This window comes from Notolabrus celidotus, chromosome 8, assembly GCF_009762535.1.
Source record: "Notolabrus celidotus isolate fNotCel1 chromosome 8, fNotCel1.pri, whole genome shotgun sequence".
NCBI classification, from domain to species: domain Eukaryota; kingdom Metazoa; phylum Chordata; class Actinopteri; order Labriformes; family Labridae; genus Notolabrus; species Notolabrus celidotus.
Genome location: NC_048279.1, coordinates 14314649 through 14334480, shown reverse-complemented (window position 1 = coordinate 14334480; position 19832 = coordinate 14314649). Strand labels below are relative to the sequence as shown.

Here is a 19832-nt window from a genome sequence, read left to right as displayed (position 1 = left end):
GAAGTCCACAAACAGGATCCTAGCGTAGGTCCTGGGGGAGTCCAGGTGATGCAGGATGTAGTTCAGACCCATATTGACTGCATCCTCCACCGACCTGTTAGCCCGATAGGCAAACTGCAGGGGGTCCAGCAGGGGGCCTGTGATGTCTTTCAGGTGGCTCAACACTAGTCTCTCGAAGGACTTCATGACCACAGACGTCAGGGCGACGGGCCTGTAGTCATTGAGTCCTGTGATGGTGGGTTTCTTTGGGACTGGGATGATGGTGGAGCTTTTGAAGCATGAGGGCACTTCACACAGCTCCAGCGATGTGTTGAAGATCTTTGTGAAGATGGGGGCCAGCTGCTCAGCACAGACTCTCAGGCAGGAGGGGGACACGCCGTCTGGTCCTGGAGCCTTCTTGGTCTTTTGTCTCTGGAAGAGCTAAATGCAACCAGTTAAAGAAAAACAAGATTTATCTAGGGTTAAAAGATTTCCTTGATTTGAAAACTATTAATTCCCAAGAATGGATCATTTGTTTCCTGGTTATTATGGGATTGAATGAAGATTCTGCAGTTTTTAGAGCAACAGTTCATCCTTTATGCATGTTATCTTTTTTGAGGCTCTAAAAGCATGATCAAGAAAAATGTTATCTCATTGAGTCGCACATTTACTCTACAGTTACAAGTAGTCATTTGCATCATTGACATCAGAGCAGTTTCATAGTGCTGATCTGAGCCTTTTACAGCATGCATCATTCAGGAAGTAATATTCATGACATGTACTTTGTTTCTGTGTGTTTTTTGTAGTTTAAGGATTGGAAGCATTGATCTTGAGCTTCCATTTATAAGGTCAGGGCCATCTCACACTCTCAATTCTTCACTTGTTGGATTGTTAATCTGTATCTTGTCCCAAGCGTCTAAAATGGTGTGGTGGTCTGCATATTTAAGTAATCCACAGTCAAACAATGTGAATGGTGTGTCATGATGATGGATTTTGAGCTCTGCCTCATTAATCCAATCCAAAAAATTATAAACATGCCACTGATGAGGGACCTGTTGTTTCAACTCAGGAAGTCATTGTAAGATACCAACGCAAGTGAAAAGCATTGAATGTACAAATAACGGAAAGAGACATAAATTACAGCATTTATGAAGCCTTGAGTTTGGCACACAGGCCGCTGCCATGTTGGTTTCCTGGAGCCAGAGGTTACCATATCTGGAAGAGATGGTGATGCTGGAGAGATGCAGGGGGTTGACAAACAGCAAGTTACCAAAGCTTGGCAGTCTTAACCAGTTGCTAATTCATTTGCTAGTTTACGCCTGAGTTGCCAAGAGTAAGATTCCATCAGTAGCCAGTGCTAACCACCTTTGCAAACTTATCAGATTAGTGAAGCTAAGAGATTTTGTAGTGTGTAGTTTTGTAGTTGACTCACCACTCGCTCGCCCAATCATCAGCAGCAGCAGGCAAATAACACAACCAGGTAAGTTTAAATAACCAGTCTTCTTGTCATTTTGGTCTCATCACTTGCGGAAAAGCCAAAAACAATCATGTTACTTATGCACTGGCTAACAAACAACTACCTCAAATAAAGGACAAACACTGAATAAGCTAATAAGCAGGGTATGCTAAGTAGGGGCGTTGCAGTAACAGCAAAAATGTATTACAGTGGTATTAACAAGCCAACTGCAGAGCTTGGAAGGTAACAGTCACAACCCCACATGACCTAAACCTAATGCAACATCGCCCCTTTGGGAACATTTCAGCTTTCAGCCAAATGAAAAGGAAAACCAGCTAATTTAGACAATTTAGGCAATTTGTGAAATCTGTGCCAAAAGATCCTTTCGAAGCAAGGAAACTCATCACATCACCTAACAAGTCACCATCTAGCTATCGAGGCGAAGCTGCTGCCCCCTCCAGCAAAGAGTAGCAGAGCAGCTTGGAGTCTGTGAAGTCTTTGCTCCAAGTGAAAGTCCAATCTAAGGAACTGCAGTTTTTGGCACTCTGTATTGGCTTCAGTTCTCCGCTCTGGATGAAATGTTCATCCAGGCACATTACTGTAACAGCTGTTGAAGGTCTTGCTCATGCTAGATGAATGGAAGCATTACCAATCTGAAGAGAGTATCTTTGTACAGTACAGTATGTTACTCTTTATTTACAGTGCAGCAATGATTTTAGGTACAATATTATTAAGTATCTTTATTTTTACTAAGACAGGGAACCACCATAAACAGTAACAGGTTACTCATACAGATTGTTCAGTAACATCCAATCTTGGGTTATATAGTGACCTTTTCCAAAAATCAGTCACTCTGCAGTATTTATCAAACCCTTTGCTTTTTAGCACTGGTTTAAAAAAAGGATCAGAGGAGGTCCTAGTTGGATGAGCTCCTTTTTTCCTGGTCCGTTCCAATTTTAACCCTCATTATGGAAATATATAAATCTATACCTAAGCTTTGACTGTGTGGCCAGAGAGATGAGATGGGTTTGAGCTGAAATCTGTCAAAGAGGTCTCGTGTGTACAATTACGACAAGACCACAGGGCCTCTGCTGCTTTGGCAGATGATAGAAGGTGACCTGATTAACCTGCAAATTGACATTAAGCATCAGGAGTCTGCCTTAGAATGCCACCTAATATAATCTAGGGGTTAATTAAGCACTTAACACATGAAGCTGAAAGAAGAAACCATGTAATATGACACCGACTGGGAGAAGAGACAGATAGGTCCCTGCTAAGAAAAACAGAAATATGGAAGATTCCATCAAAATCAAAAAGTGAGATTGATAAACCGACAGCATCATAGATCTGAGTCCAGGAGAAGCCTCCAGGCTTAATGTATCTGTTAGTAAATTCATTAAAGCAGGTTTTCAAGGCATCCCATGGCCATTATTGAACAGATGAAGGTTTCTTTTTTTGTTACTTTAGTGTGAGCAAAAGTTGAAAATGATGAAACTCTAGGGGCTTTGTCTGGCCTGGCATGACGGATGACTCTGCCATGAAAATAGGGCATTGTCCCCCACTATCATTTATTATGAGCATTGGCCAGGTTTGATGGAGGGAGCCAGGCAGTTGGGAGCGTTGATCATTCATCCAGAATGAGGGGCCGTACCGGGTGGAGATGTGTTCTTTTCCCCAGCGGCAGAGGAGCTCATGCAAAACTTGGTCTGGACACAGCTTATACAGTGACGTTCATGTGTGCAGACTGTAGGGAAACAACATGTCACGCTGGGTTTCATTGTGGACATAATGAGTCAGATTTTCTCCAAAGAAAAGTTCATGATGGACTGCATATGTATTGCCTTTTTGTGCTTCGCTGTTGGAGAAATGAGTCTGCCAGAGAAGCATAATGTCACACCTCCGCAGAACAAAGCTGTTACCACAAACTGTTGACTTCTGATTTTGAAATCGTGCGCAAACCAGTGCTAGATGTTGGATTTTTGGTTAGGTACACTGATGTATGGAGAGAATGTGTCAGCTGACTGATTGAGTGAAATGTGGCAAGGCGCTCTGTCTCTGATGTCACTGGAGGGTACCTTCAGCTAATGTACCCAGCTGTCTATCTCTTAACATATCTCAGAAGAAAAATGGTACTCTGTTGGAGGGATGACACTCTACGAATCATCAATCAGCTTGTCAACAGTACACTCTGGCCGCATATTAACAAATATTAGCAACAAATTTCACTCTATTCTCAGTAAGCGTTCTCAACCACAGATGGAAAAAAGGGAAAACCAAGTACAAGGCACTTGTACTTTTATGCCTGTGCTGAGTCAAAAACTGAGGAAAAAGGAAAATAAATTTTAGGTTCAGAAGGTATGCCATCTGCAGCACAACCTTAATAATTTATTAGGCTGCATGTTTAATGCACAAATCCTCAAAATCCGGGCGTTTCTTTCAGTAAAACAATAACCTAGCCATTTGTGATTACATGGAGCCACTCTGCAGCCTGAACAATGCTGAAAGTTTCAAAAGCCTTTCCAGGCAACCTGCTGAGAGAGCACAATCCCAGGGAAGCAACAAGATCTTCACAAAGCTCTTTGAGTCGGGTTACAAACAAATAGCTCTGTAAATGATGGATTGACTGAGCGAGGCAGCAAATTAACCATAATTAACGCAATCAAAGTGCTCACAGAGATTAGCTGTAATGATAACTGTGTGAGTTTATGAAATTAACATGAAAGTTTATGATCATGTGAACATGTAGAGACATTTGTGTGTGTGTGTGTGTGTGTGTGTGTGTGTGTGTGTGTGTGTGTGTGTGTGTGTGTGTGTGTGTGTGTGTGTGTGTGTGTGTGTGTGTGCGTGTGGGCGTGTGTTATGTGGTTATCTTAGGGCGCCAAACCCTTTTTTGTAATATATGTCTCTATATGCACAGATCTACTACTTCAATGATATGCACCTCCCAGATAGAGTAGCCTGTTCACTTAAATCAGCCATGGTGCAGTAAGCTTTTTGTTACAGAGCAGTGGTGATGGATAGCTTTAGTGAAGGACCTTTATTAGCATGGCTTTTAGATAGCCACATGAGTGCGGCTCTTGACAAAAACAATCTTTGTCAATAGGAGAGTTGCTGACCTCTTCGTGCCAAAACCAAAACATCACAGCCAAGGGAAAAGTCTGCATCAAGTATTAGGTTTGAACCGAAGCAACTAATTGTCAAGTCATTTTGAAGTTTGACTATCCAACTAGCAGAAAATGCTTAGAAACCAAGAGGCAACCTCCGTTCAAAAAATATGAGTCCAATGCGGAAGTGCTAAAAACTGCAGTTCATTGAGGATCCGCTTGAGGCTGGCTCCAGAAGTAACGGAAACCACATACACACCAATTCAAAAAAAGACGATCTTTACAGCAGAAATAAACACATTTACAGCCTGGTACAAAAGACAAGTGTAGTCTGGATAGCTCATTTCTCGATCGGCACACACTGTACGGGGCTGAATTTTTTCTTACGCGGCAATTTCGAAGATATTTAGATTACGAGTCTTCCAATGAGAGGCACAGCTGACTTGATTGACAGGTGGGAACACTGTAGCTGTTGGCTAGGAGGCTCAAAGTCCACCTCTTTACGTCACAGTCGCTCGTCAGCAGCAATATGGCTGCCGACGATTGGCCTCAAAACAGCACTTCAGAAACAGATGGTTGACGTCACAAATCCTACATCCATATTTTATACAGTCTATGTTCGAAACACAGCATCTGCAGGTATACAATGCCAAACCCGGCCAATGTTAGCAGAGCTAGCACCCCCAGTCTTCAGTCCTCCTTGTTAACATCTGCATGCCTGTGCTGGTTACTCATTGCTCTAGTCCATTGGTTGTATGCCAATTTAACTAGACACAACCTGCATACAACTTCATCTCCATTTACGAGATCAAGATGCAAGATGCTGTTTGTCCCCTGTGCTTGTTTACATTCAGGTAGTAGAGCATTATAGCATCATGACAGTAGTTACTGACCGAGAGCTACAGCCCAGCTGGTGGCAGGTACAATTTAGACAACATATGAGCAGCATTTAAGGCCTCCAATAATAAGACATATTAACGATTAGTTTAACGGCTGGCACATCTGGTGCCAGCGAGGAAGTGTGACCATGTTAATAATTAATTGACTAAACTAGCCCTCGCAAAAAGACAACAAAAAACTTCTAGATCAAATTGTTTCATTGGTAATGCTTCATACTTTGGACCACTATGTTTGTGCTGGATTAATGCATGCTTTGGTATTCTTTAATAATGGATTGTGTAACTATGAAAATTTTAACATCTGATATGTTTTATGTACTGTCTGTTTGTGTACATGAAACATAGGTCTGTTAATTACTTTTTAATGTTAAATCATACATATTAGTTCAATGATTTATACCATACGAGTCTTTGCTATTTAAATGGAACAGCTTCTCTAATTATTATAATACATCTCTCCATTTCAGCACTGATCGTATCGCACTATAGTGATAGTTTTAGTGATAACCCTGCACACAATCCATTAAGGTTTTGTAAGAATAACAAAAGCAGATAAGAGCGCTTCATTGTTGCTGTATCTCAAGGTTTTGTCCTTGTTTTAATGGCAGCTTCAAGCCATTTTTTAACAAATCAAGTGGAAGAGTTAGACATGAAAGGGTGGCTATCAGCTTCAAAGGAAGCACAGATTCATCAGATGAATGTACATCCTCACTTAGGACAGTAAAAATAGCTTTTCTTTAGCACAATCTCTCTCAATGTTCCTTTAATCGAAAGGTGAAAAGTGTCATCCAATGTAAATTCTTGTGAGAAGTGAGTCTTTTTGTCAGATAACAGCTTTATTTCATGCTTGGCCTGAAACAGCCCTCTTATTAGATAAACTGAGGGTCAAACTATATATGCATTCCAGAGATATAGATGAGTGACTGGTGCGTATCTTTTCAGATACAGAAGTCCTTCTAGTACCAAGCTGTCTGCTCTCAGTGTTTAATGTATAGTTAATCTTAACCTCTGTCCTTGGGGGAAACAGCAGATAACCCAGTAGATTCAAAAGACTGCTTGAACACATCTTATCTGGTAATGAGAGTTAAAGGAAGTCATGATCTCATTTCATTCATCCAGGTTTTGCATTCTTTTTTTAGAATTGATTGTTTATGCATGGCTAGGTTGAGTCAAAATTTGGGCAAACACTTCTCCTAAGCACCAAAATCCTCCTGGAGCACCAGTAGCACTCATGAGCTAATTAGTCTTCTTCCAGACCATCTTCAGGGTTGGCGTATGAGAGCTCGGAGGAGCAGCAGCCAGAAACAGCCGGGCAAGACTGCCGCTGGGCATGTGGGAGGCGCACACTGAAAACACACTGTTAAAAAGTAATTATCTTCTCATATAAACCCATAGTATAAAGTATGAAGAGATCCAAAATTGAGTGGACTTCATAATACAGGAAACACATGCTAGAAATCAGACTGTGAGCTTAAATCAGACTCTGAGCTTAAATCAGCCTCCAAATGCTCCCTCTGTAACAAACTGTGATGTTATGCAAATGTCCTTTGAAGCTATAGGGATTAAAAAAAAAACCTGTGCAGAAGTAGAGGTCAAAGTGCAATTAAAATTAATTTACCTTGACAAAAAGTAATTTAGACATTAGTTTGATAAATGAGTGCTGACTGATTACGGTAATTAACTAGATATGTTAATTTTCAGTTATCTTTGGGTTGGTTTAAAGAATCAATGATTTCCCTGAGCGATGCTGCAGGCTGTGACTGCCAATCTACAAGTCCAGAGACCTTGTGCTACCAAAGGTGTTGCACAGGCATTAGAATAGAAACGCACTGCTTTAAATGACTCATACCTTAGCCTTTTGCAACCTCAAGTATTGGCTAAGGATTTCAACAGACTGCTAACAATACCACTAAAGAAGAGGGGTTATCCTTAGGGCCCCCTACACCAGATTATTAAGGTGCTCTTAAAACTGGGCTGTAACCATATTTTTTCCTTTCCCATAACATTTTTAAGGGACCTATCAAACAATGCAGGATAATGATCATCTCAGGTTGACAGTGCATCTCTTCACACATTGTGTGCTCACTCTGAGAGCTTATTTTTCTAATGTAGTTGTTTCTAAAAGACTTTACCTGTGTTATTATATATGAACAAGGAGGATATCCTAATTGCAGATTGCTAATATGAGTTGTAATAGTTGTTACAATGGGATCTGTATGAATTTAAAGCAATGATACCTTTTTTTTTATAAGCTTGAGCGTGAGTAAAACAAGCTGGGAGAGAGGCTAATAAAGCCAGGAGACAGGCTGCAAGGCAGCTTCAGGAGCGATGGGAGTCCATTATAAAACCCTCTGCAGAGCTCTAACAGGTAACACTGCCTGCCATATGTCAGGTGCTTCTGAATCAAAATATTTGTCTGGAAACCCTAATTATAACATTTCTTCTGGCATAAGGGCCACATGTCATTGCTGTGGTGTTGCTATGGATGCAACAACAAGGCGATGGTATGCGTATCCACCATACAAGCTTAAAAAGCACAAATCCAGGAGCTGCACACTATGACAGACATTTCAGCATGATGCACTACACATACATACCACAGTCACAATGGATGGTGGCCTAATAAAGAGTCTGTGACACAAGCCTGGACACAGAGTGGCTGAAATCCTAAAATCCCAGTCTATTGGATTTTCTATCTGTTGAGGATCAGGCTCAGCCCCATCATTTTGAAACTCCATCCTTCCTGCCCGCTCAGAATGTTTGAAAGACTGTGATTGATCGTATTTGATGGAGTGTGTGCTAAAAGCAACCTTGTGCATAACCACTTGGATTCTTTTAGGAAAGAGATCCAAGGACACCAACTTCACAATCACTGATGAAGGCAAGAAAAGAAATATAAACAATGTGTCACTCCTTTATCACTCTATAGATTTCTGTCTCTTCTGATGTAATCCAATCTGTATGGATGTTCCCTGAACTCTTCTTTCATCTCACTCAAACATACACAGAAAGACTGCTAAGGAGCAGAGGAAAGACTAGAAAGAATCAGACATTACTGTCTGGTAAATGGGTGAATCCTCTTTGTATCAATACATTTCATTTGTCTCTCTGTTTTTAAAGAATATCCGATGGTAGAGTTCATATCTCCACTTAGCTTTTGGCCACAATCGCACGTCCTCTTCAACCTCTACGAGACTTTGTCTCCTCATGCCTGACATTTATTCATCTGCTCAGGGGCAAAATGACAGGAAAAGAAACAACTAATTGTGTTAAATATGTTGTATGGTGTGGAAGAGGGAGGAGGATGTTGAAGTGATTCTAGCCTGAGGTTAGTGTTTGTGAGGAAATGGAAGGTTTGAGTATTCACAAACATTTCCACTCTCACAGACACACATGACAGAAATAAACAGAAACTATAAGAACCATTAAAAAAATGTGTTGTCTTTAACTTCTTACATATTACCAGAATTATGCTATTATGCTTTAACTTCAGTTTAAATATTATCTGAATGATTAAATATATGATTTTACAATACTCTCCTCTGCAGATAGTGAATATAATGTAGTGGCTTTTTGAATGGAAATTATTTAAAAGAAGGCTTCAACCTTTTTTTCCATGACAAAGAGGAGACAATAACAAGCTAAAAATACATCACTGATATTAAAAACTCTCTTAAAAAAGACAGGTTGCGGCTAAAATGTTAGTGGTTGACCATCAGGCATTTAAAATCCATTATATTTTCCCCCACAGTGAATCTAACCTGTCACTCAAAAATACAAGCAAAGCATTCCTGGGTCAAGCTGAGTTAGTTGAGGGGTACAGTATTAAGACACTTTTCTGCAACAAGTGTGCTGCGGGTACAAGTTCTCACTTCCTCCATGCATCTTTGTCATTTTCATTTAGGTTTTTTCCAGACAGCGACAAAACCACAACCAGCTTCAATATTTGATGTTAACTGTTTTTTTTTTTTTTGCTGCTATTACTGTTAAAAGCTGTGTCAAAGCCTTAATGTATAGTTTGGCAGTATGTCAGAATACTAAGAAAACAGCCAAAATTCAGCACCATGTGATAGTTCATCATTTTTGTCAATAACAGATTTGACAGCTATTTTAAATGCCACTGAAATTATTTTTTTTTGCAATGCATTGTGAACATGTCACATCCTCCCACAGAGCATGACAGCAAAAACTAAATAAAAGTAAACAAATAACATTTAAAATAAATAAACTGCAAATGAAATGTGTGGCCTCTTGCTGCATGTGTCACAAACAAAGCACATCATCCCACAAAACATGACAGTAAAAAACTAAATAAGTCACCACTGTAATTCCAGAAATGTGAATTTCAAAGTCATAATCAATCATTAGAAAAACAACCAACAATAGACCTTCAAATAACAGCTAAGACAACTTCAACATTTTCAAACTGTATGACGTGCTGCTGTCAATCAAATTTTAACAGCCAGTGCACACACACATTAACTGACCTTATTACCTGGCTATCTAACTGATCTTCTGGTTGTGTAAGGTGCTTGATTCTGATTGGTCAAAATCCCTTGACAGGTGAGAGCAACTTTGAGTTACTGATCGCTACAAAGAAACTTAAACCATGAGCGGTGGTGATGATAGCAGCAGGGTTCAAAGTTGTGACTTTTGCCTCATTTATTTTAAAAGGTGTGTGAACCGCAGAGCTCAGAGAAGAAGTAGATCTGAATGAGGACAGTTTCATGTTAAATCAACCGCAACAGGCAGATAAGAATCTATCACCATGGAACGCAAATGTTGCAGTCGAATCACTGGTACTATTTTTCAAAACAGTATAAATCAATTTAAATCAATAAAATTATCTTTTAATCAGGTATTTTTACCACTGTGTTTGTATTTGAAGTTAGTAGCCGGGTTATAAGCGGGATAATGTATGGTTAGCGGGTAGTTCAGGGTGGTCTTGTCCACCCTGTCAGGATTCTATTTCCCATAACTACCTGCTAACCAGACATTATCCCTTACTCATCACTCATGACCTGATGAAATATTTTTGTGCAGTGAAATCAACATGCCAACATGTCCTGGTAAAGGTGGACAGCCTGTTAAATAGAAGCCCAGCAGCTGAAAAAACGGGTTTGGTTTAACAAGTTACTGTTGACTGTGACAGGGATATTTATTTTCCCTCATTTACAAAAATAGACTTTGTTCTTGTTTATAAGGATACATCGGTAAGAAGAATTACAAACCAAAACTATTCATAAATGAAGGAAAATACAACAAAAACACATTTGGATATAAAAAATATAGACGTACATAATGTATTTTGCATCCCTAATGCTGGTGACTAAACTGTGGTAAGAGGTGTAACCCCTTCACCACAAATGTGACCGCACGGTGACTTTCCTCCACTTTATCCTTGTTCATGTTGCCCTTCATCGCTAAAGGGAGCGGAAAATTGGCACTGCAGGGACTCTTTCTATAAACTGCAGATGGTGAGGAGCTCTCCAAACTTGTGTAATAATAATAATAATAATAATAATACATTTTATTTATAAAGCGCTTTTCTAAAAACTCAAAGATGCTGCACAAAGGATAAAACATCATATAAAACAACAGAATAATAAAAACATGAATAAAATACATTTAAAAGCAATCATACGTTAAAAGCAGTTCTTAATAGGTGGGTTTTGGTGAGTGATTTGAAGGTGGACAGGTTGGGGCAGTTTCGAATGTTTAAGTGGTAAGGCGTTCCAGAGGGTGGGGGTGGCGACAGAGAAAGCTCTGTCCTCCCAGGTTCGGTGCTGGGTGTCGGGTGGTAGGGAGAGGAGGTGGGCTTTGGAGGATCAAAGGTTATGGGAGGGGGTGTGGTGATGGAGCAGGTCAGTGAGGTAAGAGGGGGCCTGGTTATGGAGGGCTTTGTGGGTGAGGAGGAGGATTTTAAAATGTATGTGTCGTTTGATAGGGAGCCAGTGGAGGTTTTGAAGGACAGGGGTAATGTGGTCACGGGAGTGGGTGTGAGTGAGCAAGCGGGTGGCAGAGTTCTGGATATACTGTAGTTTGTTGAGTTGTTTGGAAGGAAGGCCGTAGAAGATGCTATTGCAGTAGTCGAGTCTGGAAGCGATAAAGGCGTGGATCAGGGTTTCAGTGGTGGAAAAGGAGAGAGATGGATGGAGACAGGCGATATCTCACAATATATTTCAAGTATTTGTAGACATGACTTTTTTTCACCTCTATAGAAGTATGAACGTGACACCAACTGTGTTTTGTACGGTAAGATGTTATTATAGCTGTGGCCAGGGCTAGTTTGTGAACAGAAGACAGGAGCACATTGAATACAGTCATTCCCTCAAATTCAAGCCGTGTTGAAGTAAATGCCTCGTCATATCAGACATGCTCCACTCTTTCTCTTTGCGACACCCTTTGCTGTAATATTGTCTTTTTTTAATTGAAGCTTAACAAATATGTAAAAGATGACAGCAAGGACTTGAGTTTCTAAGAGGGGTTCATTGGGCAGAGGTGGAGCTAAGTACAAATATTTTCACGCTAAGGCACAACCCCACACATTCAGTGTGTGCATCTTTTTTCTAGCTGGCCATCCTATGATCAGTAAACTCTTTAGCTCTTCAGGGCCGGTTTATACAGACTGATCAAACAGTCCTGCTGTTACACTGGGATATATTTTGTTTTAAGATTTACGCTTTGATCCGGTTATAACCAACATTCAAACTACAAGAAAAAAACTAAAAGCTGTATGTCAATCCCAAACCAATATTTCAGTGCAACTTCTGTTTTTGCTCATAAAATAATGCTGCTAACGTTAATGACAATTGGAATGATAATTCAAAAGCCTTTAGCCAATGAGCCAGAGAGTAATTAACCTCTGTAGCAGAAGGAGAAACAACACATTTGAAAACAGGCACCGGCTTCCAAAAATTCTAAAACAACACATCCACTCAGTAAATCCTTTACAAGCGTTTCACAATAATGTTGATTGTAGTTAATTGAAATGTGGATCATGTTCCACCTCTGATAAATCATTTGATGCATCTACACTATTACACAGTTCCTCTTCACTACTCCACATCAGGCTTTGAAGCAGGGGCCCCACAGAGCTTGTTTTAATCTTATTAATCTTATTTGGTATTCGAAATGAACAGATCGATGCTGCTGACCTCATTGAGAGATAGTGTATCTCAACATGTTCAAGAGCATCCTTATCTCATCGTGCCTCTCAGGCATAAATACCCACAGTTACCGTCTAGGTTGGAATGCTAACATGAACACCTACACAGGTCTAAAACTTTGCAGCTTACAAACCCTGAAAGGGAAGTGGAATTATCTGAGTGCCCAGGGTGCACAGATAGACGGCACACGGGAACAAATGCACTGCTCTCCTGTGCTGTGTGCAGATAACAGAGAAGGCCTCGCAATCTGAAATATACAGCTCTCTGATATGATTGCAAAGTGATTATTTCCAATCAGACACCAATGATCAGCTGTTTGGACTGCCGAAACCGATAAAGCACATATCATAATGATTGCTGAACACAGCGTCTTGCATTGGCTGATAGAATTACTGCTGTTGCATCAGCTTTGTTGACTTGCTTGGCTAGCAAAGACACTTGCAGGTTTGTAATAGGGCTCTTATTCAGCTGAGTAAATTCATTTACCCATGGATTCCTGCAAAGAAATGCTGAATGGTGAAATGTAACAGTTTAATACAGCGTGAGATGGTTCCCTTGCAGTTGCAACTTTCTTTCAATCAATAGTAATGTAAAGGGCTATTCAAGGATTTATCAAAACAAGTGAGTCGTACAACGTAAAGGAACACACACTAAACCACAAATTCATGCACATATGGGTGCACACATACATGTACTGCATTTCTAGTAGGAACCTATTCCAGAAGCACATTATCATTTGACCCAATTGGAATGTTTTTCTGACCTACTTATTGGGTTGATCCTCAGGGGGTTTGGCCTTTTTGCACTTGTTAAGTGCATACAATGGCATACTCTTTTGATGTGTGAGTATTGATCGCACTGATACAAGACTCTCAGTTGACCTATAGCATATTGATTTGAGAAAGCTGTCTGCATTCTGCCTCTACAAGTTGATAAAAACTAATTTTGCAATGAGCTTGCAGCACGAACGTAACACTCAGGAATGAAATAAAAAATAATGAGTTGAAACACTGACATCAGATATGACCAGAATGTTTAGACTCTTAATAGACTCATCTGTTGCTTTCAATATGGCATCCCTCATGCTGATTTGTTTCCTCAGTTTGAAAGCTGTCTCTGCGGCTCTTGGCGAGCTGTTCAGTGATATGATGGATTCGAACCTGGTATTCATAGATGGTCATTAGGTCATCCCACATCAGCAGGTAATGGAGTTGACAGGGTTCAACTGAGCGTTGTCCTTGGGGGCCCTCAGTGGGTCCGCATCATCTGCAACCAGCAGCCAAAAACACATTGTCACTGCTCGGTGTTTTGGGAATAAGTGGCAAAACTGCAGGTGACACTCTACTATTTATGCACACAAGAAAGGGCCATGTCACTGTTAGCATGTAGTCTGAAGGTACCTGAAATAAACAGTAGCAGATTAAAAATTGGCTACTCATGACTGTGGGAAACCTAACATGACAAAATGATCAAATTCAGAGCCCAGAAATATGGCAGACACCATAAAGCAGTTTTAACCTCTTAAAGGATGTGACATAAAAAGAAAATGTGCACAAGCTGCTTATTAAGCTGCTACATTAATAAGCTGAGTCTTATAATTTATATATGAACCATTCTCAAAAAATGTGTTTGACTGTTTTCTTTGAAAATAAAAATTAGGCAGACTGGCTGCACTTTAAAGCACACGAAGCACAATGGGGAGTGGGCAATCGAGGTTCAAATTAGAACCTGATGAGAGATTATAATGATGCTGCTCCATGGTTCAGTCCACATCCAGAGGGGCCAAATATCCAATTAAAACAGTCCATCACTCTCTCTCTCTCTCTCTCTCTCTCTCTCTCTCTCTCTCTCTCTCTCTCTCTCTCTCTCTCTCTCTTTCTCTTTTTGTGAGGTAATTACTGGGAACCCTGCATGTAAATTTAATCCAACCTAGTATCTTTGGAAAAGCAGCTCAAAACAACCCACCAAATGTCATTTCTGCTGTGTAATTGTCATTTCACTAGATGAATTTCATCAAACAGCTCATTGTCATAGAACTCACACCACTTTCAACTGTAGCATAATCTCCATCCAGAGACATGATGGTGTTTAATCAGAAGTAACTCTGTTTTTGGTTGCACTCCATACAACAAAGTCAAACACTGATAGTAATTTGATGCTAATTGCTACCGCGTCCTCCATTACAAAGAGGTGTGAATGTAATCCTTGACATGAGAGGCTGCCATATCAAAGCCAGCCTGGATCTACGCCTGACAGGTGGGAAAGGGCATCTGAGCTAAGCTGATTGGTGGTACAATAAGAGTGAGAGCTATACTTTATTTCCTGACCTTTTGCGGCTGGCTTTCGCACCCTCCCTTCCTCCATCCCTCCATCCCTCTCTCTGTCAGTATCAGCTGCACAGATGTGTGCAGGCCAGGTCCCGCAGCCGCTCCAAATGATCTCAACGCACAATCTGTCTCTATAATACTCCCAACCCTGTGCCCTGCCTTTTCATCTTCACACTAAGATAATGCATTGGATATGGTCGAGCAGCCGAGCAGTGGACACCTCCTTTTGGAATATACTGTAGCTTTTACTGTACATGCAGCAGCTGCAGAACAGGAAAGGGGAGATTTGCACTGGCAGTATTTTTTATTAGGCCTGTGATCACTGGCAGGTGTGTCACAGTGCAAAGAATCCATGCTGCACTATCCATCCAATTCAATGTGGTTAGCTCAGCCTCTAGATTGCCTTATTTATGTGAATCTTGAATGAGTAATTGGTCCCAGCCTCTCTTTATGAGCCACATTCACATGTTATTTGCCCTCACATTAATCATTCGTCTCCTCTGGCACACTCTGGCAAAACAGCATCCCTGTTTAATTGAATGACCTGAAATAACCACACTCATTGGCGGGGGTTAAGATCACTTTAACCCATGTTTTACACACTATAATTACACTTGACATGGTTTTGTTTGATGATTAGTTGGCAGGACTGCAGCAAAATTTGAAATTAAATTGCAAAGCCTTCTGCTTTAATGATGCACAGCGCCTTCAAGTTGGAGGAAACTATCTCCAAGCAGATTTACTTCAGAGGTGGAAGAAAACCCTGAGAATCCTAAAAAGAAGCCCCGGTTTGGACGGAGGAGCTGAAAGTCTTTCTTCCCCCATCTGAAAAAACCACCTGCTGAAAGTCAATTAACATAACCCCGACATAGACCGACACAACACGGAGATACAAACAGCAAATTTAAATTTAGGAAACCTGCAGGCACTCAGATAAAACTGGTGTCAGAAGAAGCACAATTCACCTGCAAATAGAAAAAGTATGTATAAAGACTTCCTTGTGAGACTTTTCAACTTAAGGTAAGGGAGAAGCTGATCTTTATTCTAAATCATTTCAACTTCTATAGTTAATAACTTTTGTTATACAGTGCTCTGAAACTTTCTGGAATCACTGTATTTTAAAAAGAAATAAAAGTATCTAACATTGATAAAAACCCGTCAAAGACATTAAAGTAATACTTTCAGTAAAATGCCAAATACTTGAATGAAGTCTGATGATAATCAAGCTCACATTTTTCAATCAATATCTTAACCTTGTACTTTGAGCGATTCCCTTTATTTCAAACACTTGTAATGACTGCCATCATCTGGGTTCATGCAGTGAAAGAGACAAGGCTCTTTGATTGTATCACACTTAGACGGCTAGCTGGACACCAGAATAGGCTACCTTTTAAGCCTTGATTGCAGCAGTACGACCCTCTCTGTGTTTTCATTGTGTGCAGCCACTGTTATAACACCACAGTGCAGGTAATAGGGAGCCATTGTGTCCTTGGGAGGTCATTTCAGCTCCAGTGGAAATGGATTTCACCAGGCGTCATTCGAGTGTGGGCACCAAAGTGGTGTCAGGAATTAGCAGAAATCTGTGATTTTTATCCGTCCATTCTGACCAGGTCTCTGACCTGTGCCCTACATAGAGACAAATCAGTTCGGATTTTTCTATTTTGACCAACCCCTATGAGCCTAACTTGTCTTCAGAGGTATTTATAACCGTGATCTGCTCACAGCTCTGCCTCTATGGCCTGCCAGGTGCTCTAACAACATTCACTAATTGATTCATACCATGAAGGGGGGAAGGAAAAATGAACCTCTAGCAAACGTCAAATAACATTAGCCTTTAGTGTAATCGGCTGAATGTACTCTGGGCCTCTGTGTCTATTTATTCTCTTTAAAATGTTTGAATAGAGGATTTGGATTAAGAAACCTCTGAACCCTCTTGTCACAGAAGCCAAAGATTTAACACTCTCTAAACAAATTATAAAACCTGCCATACATCTGCATTTTAAAGGAAATGTTCACAGTTTTGTACCCTTCTCAGTGATGCTAATATTGCCTGGCAGGTTTTCTGTTTACATAAAAAAGGGGTCAAATTTTGTGGTCACTGTAAAAAGACCCTTTTACATAAATGAGGCACATTCCAGAAAGGTCACAAAATCATGGGAGTGTGGCCTTGAAGGGATGAGTTTTCTTACAATATTCACTTTGACAAGTGTTCCCGTCCCATGGGTAACACTTCATGGCATGATAAAGTAACTAAGCAGATTTGCCGTGTGCCTGACTGTCCTGTCCAGCAGACTGTGTGAAAAGCCTGTATGTGGCATGTGCTCCCTGTTGGGGCCAAAGAGGGAAGGCTGTGGATTCAACTTGAATTTGTGGATTCAACTTGAATTTATGTCTGCACACACAATCAGTGTCAGGATCACAGGCAGCTTCTTCTATGGAAACTGCTGCTGCTGCTGCTGCTGCTGCGTCCTTTGTTATCACAAAGCAGATGACTACAGGTTATGTTTCTTTATGATTTGCTTCATACTGCTAATCTTGTAGACATTATGGGCTGGGTTGTAGAATTAGAGAGGTACAAATACATGCAGACAGGCACTTCGCACCTCACCATGAACCTGCAGCCTGACTGAACCTGTTAAATCTGCAATGTTGCTCTACTGTGAAATCATAAGTTGATGTCAAGGTGAGGGCTCTTTCTGAACTCTTGCATTAATAAAAGCATTTCAAATACTTAGACTAAAATCTGCGTCAAATTACACAAGGTTGTTTCTCTAAAGTAAAGAAAAATGGGGCATTTTAGATACAAGGTTTGTACCCTATGCTACAAGGTTTCCCTAGGATAAAAGGTTTTTATGCTGTTCTAGTCTTGAAACTTTGAGGCTGCCTTCACTGATTTCTGTGGTTAATATGCACATCTTTTGATCATCATTTAATGTTGCTACAGAGGGTGTACATTTGCTTTTAGAGGTACAGGGGAAGGGGGCGGCAAATACTTGGTGTTCCACCACCAAAAACTGGATACTGGACTTGTTCGATCTAGTACACACAATTGTTTATCTATATTAGTGGTAATGTACAGCTGCAAATTTTGATTTGGATACTAATGACAGGGATCTGACTTTATTCTACTGCAAGTGCTCAGGGCAAGTTTGAAATGCATGCTACTAAATACAGAGCAGAAAAGCTCAAATGCAAAAAAAATAGTACGCAACCCTTCTTTAAATCCAAAACCAAACAATTACCACCACAGAAAGGTTTTGTGGTTTTACAAAGAGGTTTTTCTGTGAGCAAACAAACCACAGCTCTGGCTGGAGCTAGAAAACAGAGGTGCGGAGCTCACGCAAGCTAGCAGCTGCCCCCATACTGTTGCTAAAGTTAAACCAAAGCACATATCATATGACAACGGAAGATTTCTTTCAGCTTCCGTCGTTTACTTACATTGTTGTTGCCCGTCCAGACAGTCCTTTTCATCGTCCTCTTGCGTTGTATCCAAGCAGCAACCTCCGGTCTAAAAATATGAGTCCAATGCGGAGGTGCTAAAAACTGCAGTTCCCCGACGACAGTCAGAACAGAAAGTTGAAACACATTTTAGTTTGTCAGAGAGACACACTGCTTTGAAATGGGAACTGACCAATCATACAACAAGCAGCAAAGGATCACGGTCATAATTTATCACCTACTGGAAACGTCCTTACTCAAATTTTAAAAGTGGCTTTAATTATTTTTTTAAATAATAATAATAATATATATTTAATCATTAAACCTTAAAATTGTCTATGTAGCAGTTCACTGCTAACTGGAGGAAATGGGTTAATTTTTTAACCCTCCATAGACCAGAGTTTATTTTCACTGCTTATTAGTTTTATAGTATATTTTAAGTAAAGAAAAGACTACTCCTCTGTTGTACATAGTTTCTTGTTAGTTTCTGTTATGTTATTTAATTCCGTTGGTATATATGTGATTTTGAAATTATTTTAAAGCTTAAGGGCATAATTTAGAGATGACGTATATACCATGGAAATGTTTAATGCAAAATTTCAATGAAAAATAAATTATTATAGAAAAATAAAAAAAAGTCTATGTATTTAAATTTGTGTTATTCAATTGATTTAAAACTACTTTGGTAGTTAGGGGGGCTGTGCCGTAAGGGGGAGCAGGGGTTGCGGCTGCTAGCCCCTCCCTTGCCTATTTTCATTTTTGCAGCATTAATCCCCAAAGCCTTCTATAATCACATTTTGTTTCATTGCTTGGAACTGAGCCATCCTGAGAGATACTGCTTTATTTACATCTCTATTAAAGGAGGAACACCACTTCTCATGTGAACAGCATATGTACAGTAAGCTTAAGAGGCAAAACCAAGGGACACACATTACCTTTAGACTACCAAGATGAGCTTCTGTTTTTCTTTTCCAACAATCAAGACCCTCTCTGTGTGTGCATCATTAAATCTGGAGAGAAAGAGTACCTTATTATGAGACAAAACTGAGGAGGACAGAGTATTTTCAAGAGTAAGGCCGACACACCTCCACTAACACCTCTGTGATGGAAATTACACTGTTTGCCACAAAGAGTTTTTTTCTTCACACTGTTCTATTTGTGTCTGCCATTCCCCTTTGCATCTCATTTTGCACCTGTTGTAATTGAGAAAAAAATAAAGTAATTTCCATTCTGATTAGATAAATTGCATGATAATAGTTCTTGGAAATTGTACTGCTTCATCAGTATCACACCATACTTATTATGAGAGAGATGAATATGGAGTACTTTTTATTACAACCTTGATGCTGAAGGACACACTGTAAAGACACAACCGAGCATGATGTCAAAGTGAAGTGTATTAGCTGCTTTTTGCACCTTTTCTCATTGTGAACATAACCTCGGTGCTTGAAAAACACAAA

At 40.1% G+C, this 19832-nt stretch overlaps 1 long non-coding RNA gene across 3 annotated transcripts; it reads right to left on the bottom strand.

The window, feature by feature from the left end:
* Positions 1-1129: 1129 nt before the first annotated feature.
* Positions 1130-18619, bottom strand: LOC117816973. Of its 3 annotated transcripts, XR_004632065.1 has the most exons (4): positions 18373-18619; positions 13768-13873; positions 1412-1502; positions 1130-1212 (listed from the first exon to the last, which is right to left on the bottom strand). It is a non-coding gene; the product is annotated as an uncharacterized LOC117816973 (long non-coding RNA). The 3 variants fall into 3 exon arrangements; XR_004632064.1 differs by having other exon boundaries at positions 1133-1502; XR_004632063.1 differs by lacking the exons at positions 1130-1212; positions 1412-1502 and having other exon boundaries at positions 13624-13873.
* Between the last annotated feature and the right edge of the window lie 1213 nt (positions 18620-19832).